The sequence below is a fragment of the Trichomycterus rosablanca genome, chromosome 20, assembly GCF_030014385.1.
Source record: "Trichomycterus rosablanca isolate fTriRos1 chromosome 20, fTriRos1.hap1, whole genome shotgun sequence".
Classification (NCBI taxonomy): Eukaryota; Metazoa; Chordata; class Actinopteri; order Siluriformes; family Trichomycteridae; genus Trichomycterus; species Trichomycterus rosablanca.
In genome coordinates, this window is record NC_086007.1 from 20,940,280 (window position 1) to 20,949,952 (window position 9,673).

Genomic DNA, 9,673 nt, shown 5'->3' on the forward strand with positions numbered 1-9,673 from the left:
GAAACAGTTCCACCTGAAATTAATTAACACCCAATGAGTTGGAGGTGACTGTCAGTAAAAAGGAACCTACACATTAATCATCTGTACCTCCATGCCCCTTCTGCTGAACAAACACTGATCAGCCATAACATTAAAACCACCTCCCTGTTTCTACACTCACTGTCCATTTTATCAGCTCCACTTACCATATAGAAGCACTTTGTAGTTCTACGTACAATTACTGACTGTAGTCCATTTGTTTCTCTACGTACTTTGTTAGCCTGCTTTCACCCTGTTCTTCAATGATCAGGACCCCCACAGGACCACTACAGAGCAGGTATTATTTAGGTGGTGGATCATTCTTAGCACTGCAGTGATACTGACATGGTGGTGGTGTGTTAGTGTGTGTTGTGCTGGTATGAGTGGATCAGACACAGCAGCGCTGCTGGAGTTTTTAAATACCGTGTCCACTCCCTGTCCACTCTTTTAGACGCTCCTACCTAGTTGGTCCACCTTGTAGATGTAAAATCAGAGACGATCGCTCATCTATTGCTGCTGTTTGAGTTGGTCATCTTCTAGACCTTCATCAATGGTCACAGGACGCTGCCCAAGGGGCGCTGTTGGCTGGGTATTTTTGGCTGGTGGACTGTTCTCAGTCCAGCAGTGACAGTGATGTGCTTAAAAACTCCAGCAGCACTGCTGTGTCTGATCCACTCATACCAGCACAACACACACTATTGTGAATATTATCCCATAAATTGTTAGGTTGCACAAGGAGATGAATACCACAAATTTGGGGTCTTAGTAAGTCAGAACCTCCTACCTGTCCAAGTACAGTTCATTATAATTTTCCATCCGGTGTTATTGTTTTAAGTATGTCACGTAGCTTAGTTAAACCAAACACAATGCAACAATGAAGAGGAAATCCTAGGAAATGGCACCGAATGGGAAGCGTATGTTTGATAATGTGAGCTAACAGCTTTTCTTGTTAATGGTGACAGAGCAAACAAGTTTTAGGGATATGGTCTATTTTTTTTTTTGCAAGCCAATTACACCAGCATATTGCTACAGTTACTTCTTGATGCTGGCAGTGACTCTGCCTGATTTAGCCATTGTAAAACCAGTTTGATGTGGTCTAAGGCTTTACAAATAGGTGATGTTCTATTTTAATTTCATTTCTAATGGGAACGTGAGCATCGGAACTGGACCACGGAGCAATGGAAGAAGGTGGCTGGTCTGATGAATCATGTTTTCTTTTACATCACGTGGATGGCCGGGTGTGTGTGGGTCGCTTACCTGGGTAACACATGGTACCAGGATGCACTATGGGAAGAAGGCAAGCTGGCGGAGGCAGTGTGATGCTTTGGGTAATGTTCTGCTGGGAAACCTTGGGTCCTGCCGTCCATGTGGATGTTACTTTGACACGTCCCACCTACCTAAGCATTGTTGCCTACCATGTACACGCTTTCATGGAAACGGTATTCCCTGATGGCTGTGGCCTCTTTCAGCTGGAAAATACACCCTGCCACAAAGCAATAATGGTTCAGGAATGGTTTGAGGAGCACACGAATGAGTTTGAGGTGTTGACTTGGTCTCCAAATTCCCCAGATCTTAATCCAATCGAGCATCTGTGGGATGTGCTGGATAAACAAGTCTGATCCATGGAGGCCCCACCTCGCAGCTTAGAGGAGTTAAAGGATCTGCTGCTAACATCTTGGTGGCAGATACCACAGCACACCTTCAGGGGGTCTAGTGGAGTCCATACCTCGACCGGTCAGGGCTGCTGAGCAACCCAAGCTCTCTGTTCCGCCTTTATCTGCACGATCCCAACATTCCTGATGCTTATCCCATGTCTGCTATATATACCAGTTTAGTTGAATCACTCATCGCAAAGCATTGTGCATTCAGTGTGTTTTTACCCTGCCCATTTCCATGGTTTTTGTCATTGTTAGCATATTCCAGTACTGTTTGTTACATTTTAGTCTGTTGTTTAGCAGTTAGTTTAACATATAGCAGAAGCAAACTGTGACTCCTAAATGTCGGCCCTCTGCCCCCCTTCGATATTCGACTTTAAGAATAAAGTTGGAATATTTCAAGAATAAAGTCAAAATATTTATATTTAGAGAATAAAGTGGTAATACCGACGTGATAATTAGGTCGTAATACTTATCCTAAACGTCCCTCATTTAAACACAAGCAGGTTAATAAGAAGTTGGGATGGTAAAGCTGTAACGATTTGGGCTAGATGTGACAAGAGGGAGCAGACACACACGCAGAGATGTTTACACAGTGTTTAATAATAACAAAAAAGACACAAGACAAGACTCACTAACACATGACCTAAGCTAATGCTAACTGCTAATCGCTAAGGCTAATCTAAACACAAAGACAAAGCTAAAGCTGACTAAACTACACTAGACACTAAGCTAAGAATGCTAAAGCTAAACAGGAATTTAGACTAACAAACAGGAACAAGACTAAACAAGACTTCTGAGCATGAATAAGAGCAAACAAACAGGAGCAAACATAACAGGAGCATGACAAAACAAAATACATGCGCTTGGAACCAAATTAGTCTTCGCTAAAAGATCGGAAACTACCTCTTTAAATGCCCTGCGCATTACACCTTAAACAAGGTGTAGCTGTGGATAATTAACAAGACACCAATCATAATGAGGGGGCAGGCTTGAGACAGAAAACAAACACTCAAACATGTGCTCCTGGAGAGAAGGGTGTGGCACATAAACAAACTCCAGGAGCATAGAGACTTAATTCGTGACAAAAGCATTTACCATTTTGTAATATTGCTGTTCATTTTCACAACACTTTAAAGACGTTTTGGCACTTTTTTTTGGAATTTGTTGCAGGTCTGAAATGCAGGAATGGATGTATATTAACAAATGAAATGAAACTGACCAGAAACATATTAAATATCTTAGATTCATACTGTCTGCAATTAAATAAAAGTCAGAAGTCTTTTTATTAGCGTATTCCATACTTTCCCAACTTCTTGTAGTAAAAAGGACCTCATCCGCAAATGAGGAAGATCAGAGGACCTTGTGGATGACTTTGGATGAAGAATATAGGCTAATGAAATCAGTTATGTAAGCCGGGGCCTCCATGGAGAGCCTTAAATACAAATAATAAAAACTTACTCGATGTGATAGTTTACTGGTAGCCAATGGAGGGATGCCAAGACCAGTGAAATGTGCTCCCTTGTGCTTGTACCTGAAAGCAGTCGATCAGCTGCATTTTGATCTAATTGCAAGCAAGACAGTCTAGACCGACAGATACCAAAGTAGAAAGAGCTACAATAATTGATGCAGGAGATGATGAGAAATATTGTATTTTTAAAAAATGAGCCAGATGCGAAGCTTGTTTAAAAAAAGAATAGGACCCAAAATCGAGCCTTGAGGTACCCGGAAAAAGAGCAGCTGCTAATTTTAACAGATTTTTTCTTCTTTTTTAAATATGAAGAAAGCTACTGTTACATTTTGTCCCGTCTGGTAAACTGTGTACTCTAAGACTTTAAGTAGAATTTTATGGTCCACCGTATCAAAGGCTGCACTGAGATCCAATAAAATCAGCACAGCACACTTTCGGGAGTCTCTAATTAAGGGTAAATCATTAAGTACCTTAAGAGGAGCAGACTCTTCTTTTATCAAACAGATTATATCTATTTAAGTACAGCAACAGCTGCTTCAGGACCACTTTCTGTAAAGGCTTAGAGAGGGAGGGCAGCTTAGAAATAGGCCATTAAGTTATTGGTAAGCGAAGGATCTTTTTTAATTTCCTTCTGGATCAATAAGGTATCTATCTATCTATCTATCTGTCTGTCTGTCTGTCTGTCTGTCTGTCTGTCTGTCTGTCTACCTACCTACCTACCTACCTATCCATCCATCCATCCATCCATCCAGGATCCCAACTAGCCTTTTTTAAAGAGTGGCTGAATTGTAATTGTAGAACTACAAAGTGCTTCTATATGGTAAGTGGAGCTGATAAAATGGACAGTGAGTGTACGTAGAAACGAGGAGGTGGTTTTAATGTTATGGCTGATCAGTGTAAATAGATAGGAACAATTAAAATCTGTGTGTTTTAATACAGTCACAGTGTGGCAAAAGGGGGCACTTGGATTTGAGGGTGGCTAGTGAACCATTCCATGGATTTGAGGGTGGTTTTACCGTTCCATAGATGCTCACTTCATTTATGGCCAGAATAGGCAGAGGTGTACCAATCCTTGGTCTTGAATCTTCAACATGTCTCTTGGATTTCTGATATTCCTTTTGGAGTCATGTTAAACAAATGTAGAAAGCTAGTAGGGCAGCCGACATACAGGTATACTTGTGGGAGCTTATTATAAAGATTTGATCAGGCTGTGTCTATTTCCCTGTTTTTTCCTTCCCTTTCAGGATGACAATATCCCTAAGATCTTAACCGCCCTGCTCAGGGCCCTGACCTCTGCACTGACAAACACCAGCTTATTGGTGGCATTTACATTAGTTCCCAGCCTTACTAATGCTTTAAAATCAACCTCAATGCTTTTCCCACAGAGCTGCTTTGCTTGACTGTAGTCCATCTATTTCTCTACATACTTTTAAAACCTGCTTTCACCCTGTTCTTTAATGGTCAGGACCCCCACAGAGTCGGTATTATTTAGGTGGTGGATCATTCTCAGCACTGCAATGACATGGTGGTGGTGTGTTAGTGTGTGTTGTGCTGGTATGAGTGGATCAGACACAACAGCACTGCTGGACTTTTTAAACACCGTGTCCACTCACTGTCCACTCTATTAGACACTCCTGCCTAGTTGGTCCACCTTGTAGATGTAAAGTCAGAGACGATCGCTCATCTATTGCTGCTGTTTGAGTTGGTCAACTTCTAGACTTTCATCGGTGGTCACAGGACGCTGCCCACGGGGCGCTGTTGGCTGGATTTTTTGGTTGGTGGACTATTCTCAGTCCAGCAGTGACAGTGAGGTGTTTAAAAACTCCAGCAGCGCTGCTGTGTCTTATTCAGCCCAACACACACTAACACACCAACACCATGTCAGTGTCACTGCAGTGTTGAGAATGATCCACCACCCAAATAATACCTGCTCTGTATTGGTCCTGGGAGAGTCCTGACCATTGAAGAACAGCATGAAAGGGGGCTAACAAAGCATGCAGAGAAAGAGATGGACTACAGTCAGTAATTGTAGAACTACAAAGTGCTTCTATATGGTAAGTGGAGCTGATATAATGGACAGTGAGTGTAGAAACAAGGATGTGGTTTGAATGTTATGGCTGATCAGTGTAGGTTCATTTTGAATCTTACAGCTCAACTTGTATCTATGGTAAATCTTTATTTATCCCTGTGTCCCAGACACACCCCGTTACATACAACTTGATACGCATCTACAGTATGTCCGGTTAAGTCAGAAAACGAAAAAGGAAAAAATTAAAAAGGAAAGGACCACCCTTTCCTTTATGCCATTATGCACTGCTTACTGCATATAACATTAAAACCACCTCCTTGTTTCTACACTCACTGTTCATTTTATCGGCTTCACTTACCATATAGAAGCACTTTGTAGTTATACAATTACTGACTGTAGTCCATCTGTTTCTCTGCGTGCTTTGTTAGCCCCCTTTCATGCTGTTCTTTAATGGTCAGGACCCCCTCAGGACCTCTACAGAGTAGGTATTATTAAGGTGGTGGATCATTCTCAGCACTGCAGTAACACTGACATGGTGCTGGTGTGTTAGTGTGTGTTGTGCTGGTATGAGTGGATCAGAGCAATGCTGATGGAGTTTTTAAACACCTCACTGTCACTACTGGACTGAGAATAGTCCACCAACCATTTACATTTTTTACATTTTCAGCATTTAGCAGACGCTTTTATTTAAAGCGACTTACAGTACTATGACAGTATACAATCTAAGCAATTTAGGGTTAAGGGCCTTGCTCAAGGGCCCAACAGTGGCAACCTGGCAGTGGTGAGGCTTGAACCGGCAACCTTCAGATTACTAGTTCAGTACCTTAACCACTAGGCTACACTGTCCACATACAGTGTAAAACATCCAACCAAAAACATCAAGCAGCGTCCTGTGACCAGAAGATGACCAACTCAAACAGCAGCAATAGATGAGCGATCGTCTCTGACTTCACATCTACAAGGTGGACCAACTAGGTAGGAGTGTCTAATAGAGTGGACAGTGAGTGGACACAGTATTTAAAAACTCCAGCAGAACTGCTGTGTCTGATTCACTCATACCAGCACAACACACACTAACACACCACCACCATGTCAGTGTCACTGCAGTGCTGAGAATGATCCACCACCTAAAAAATACCTGCTGTGCTGGTCCTGACCATAGAAGAACAGGGTGAAAGCAGGCAAAAAAATAATGTAGAGAAACAGATGGACTACAGTCAGTAATTGTAGAACCACAAAGTGCTTCTATATGGTAAGTGGATCTGATAAAATAGACAGTGAGTGTAGAAACAAGGAGGTGGTTTTAATGTTGTGTCTGATCAGTGTATGTATGAGGTAGACAGAGATGCAAGTGATAGATAAATAATAAGTCCAGTGTGTAGTCCGAGGTGTTAACAGTGTTAACGGTGTATTGTGGCTATGTAACTACTCCGAGCTGACTGGTTTTGGCACGTATGCCACTGTATCTCCTCCCAGATGGTAGAAGGTTATACAGTGGGATGGGAGGGGTCCCTAATGATCCTGTGTGCTCTGCCTTAGCTTAGCTGAGGCCTGAGTTGAGTGTCAAAGGGTCAAAGCAGGAAGAAAGAGTGATTTATATACATATCCGACTGTATCCACAGATCTATAGTCTGTCTGGATATAGGGATTTTCCACTGCTGTACGTTTAACCCAAGGATATCAATAATTTTAAATACACAAAATTCTTTCACTTACGAATTTGCCCCTCACGTTACTCGGATATGAAATATTAAATAACATGCTGAAGTCTTCTTCTGACCCATTACAGGTCTTTTGTTTATAGATACTTTAAGAGAATGACAACAGTGCATTGCTCAGTGATCTGAATGTTTAGGTAAAACAAACAGTGACTACAAAATATGCAGATATTACACAGTACAGTGTACTATCTAATATCTTCAATATGCTTATTTTGTTTTGCTTTTCTCTTCTGTCTTGTCTGGTCTTGTGTGGTCCAGAGGTTGGAGAGAAAACATCAAATTTTACAGTATATATATAGTGATAAACCGACCAGGCATAACATTATGAGAACATTATTAAGTGAATAACACAGATTATCTCTTCATCAGAGCATCTCCAGAGAACTGCAGCTCTTGTGGGGTGTTACCAGTCTGCAGTGGTCAGTATCTGTCAAAAGTGGTCCAAGGAAGGAACAGTGGTAAACCGGGGACAGGGTCAGGGGCTGCCAAGGCTCATTGATGCACGTGGGGAGCAAAGGCTCGATCCAACAGACGAGCTACTGTAGCTCAAATTGCTGAAGAAGTTAATGCTGGTTCTGATAGAAAGGTGTCAGAATACACAGTGCATCACAGTTTGTTGCATATGGAGCTGCATAGCCACAGGCCAGTCAGGGTGCCCATGCTGACCCCTGTTCACCGCCGAAAGCGCCAACACTGGGCATGTGAGTATTGGAACTGGACCAGGGAGCAATGGAAGAAGGTGGCCTGGTCTGATGAATCACGTTTTCTTTTACATCACGTGGATGGCCGGGTGTGTGTGCCATCCATGTGGATGTTACTTTGACACGTACTACCTACCTAAGAATTGTTGCAGACCATGTACACCCTTACATGGAAATGGTATTCTCTGATGGCTGTGGCCTCTTTCAGCAGGATAATACACCCTGCCACAAAGCAAAAATGGTTCAGGAATGATTTGAGGAGCTCAGCAACGAGTTTGAGGTGTTGACTTGGCCTCCAAATTCCCCAGATCTCAATTCAATCGAGCATCTGTGGGATGTGCTGGACAAACAAGTCAGATCCATGGAGGCCCCACCTCACAACTTAGAGGAGTTAAAGGATCTGCTGCTAGCATCTTGGTGCCAGATACCACAGCACACCTTCAGGGGTCTAGTGGAGTCCAGCTGTTTTGGCAGCAAAAAGGGGACCAACACAATATTAGGAAGGTGGTCATAATGTTATGCCTGATCGATGTATATATACTGTTATTAGGAATCGTCTATTTCAAAGTGCAACAAATGCGCTTTAAACCATGTGCTTACCGTAACTTATCAATCATGAGGATCTGAAACTGAAGCAAGATTTTGCCTACAAAGCAAAGGGAGGCTATAAATAAAATATCAAAGCGCTTTTATTGTTTGAGGAAAAAAAGACCAGCACTTGATGAAAAGAACACAGTGTGGCAGCCAGAGGCACTGCAAACATTGCCTAGGTAGATTGGTCTTAAGCTAAATGTGAAAAAGTCAGCCAAGAGAGTAAACTTGGCTCCCAGTGAAATTTAGAATTGATTTTATGGTATTATTGCTGGCTTTTAAGGCCTTAAATGGTATGGCACCATCATACATTGCTAAAAGCTCTGCTAGAAGCCCCAGGGTCCGGATGGCAGAGCTGAGATTTGATACGATGTATTAGAAATCCCAGCTCTGGTGTACTACCGCTGCACCACCTGAGCGGCCAGTGAGATTCATTTTTGACAGTTTTTATGTTACATAGTATACTGAGCCTGTACAGCACTTTGGTCAGCCACGGTTGTGTTTTTTTAAATTTTGTTTATGCATTTTCTCCCCTTTTTTCTCTTTTCACCTTGTCCAATTGCCCGATTGCGTCAAGCTTCCTCTCCACCAATGCCGATCCCTGCTCTGATTGAGGAGAACGAAGCTAACCCACGCCCCCTCTGACACGTGGGCAGCATGCCGTATGCATCTTGTCACCTACACATTGACGAGTGCAGTGCAGCTCAGCACTGTGTACGGTGTGGGAGAAATTTTAATATATTTTAAGTAAGTTAGAAGTTTTAATACATTGATACATTTCTCTATAATCTTTAACATTTTGGTGCAAGTCGTCTGAGGTCAAAAGTTAACTATTCTGTATGTCTGTAAGTTCTGTTATTTTTGGAGACTAGCTCTGCTGTTGAGACAAGTTCTGCTCTTAAACTAGACAGTATTTCCTGTTTTTTTTGACAATGTAAAGAGTTTCATCTCCTTATAAATAACAACTTGAGTTAGCTTTGAAATCTGCCCGGAGATAGAATGTTCTAGAAATCGCCATATAAGGCTTCAGCCAACACCCTAAAGTGGGTATAGGTAATGTGACTTTTCTTTGTCTCATTGCACATTCTCTGATGGACTGAAGGTTGACTGTAGATGAGATGTGTCCTATTGCAATAGAGCTTGTGCAATAAACCTTTTGCATTAATCCTGGGTGATTCTGATTTTATTTCTGAGTCTTTGTTACTAGGTCTCGTGTTTTTCTACGACAATGGAGAGACACATCCTGAGAGCACTCTTCTCTCATCTCTGTGCAGGCGCCATCAATCAGCCAGCAGAGGTCATAATTGCACCAGTCATGGGAGAAAGACCCCATCCAGCTTAGTCCCGCCCATATCTGAACAACAGGACAATCGTTGCTCATGTCAATACGATGTATTCGAAATCCCAGCTTTGGTTCCAGTGTGTGTTTTTACCGCTGCGCCACCTGAGCGGCCTGCCACGGTTGTGTTTTAAGGTATATAAATACA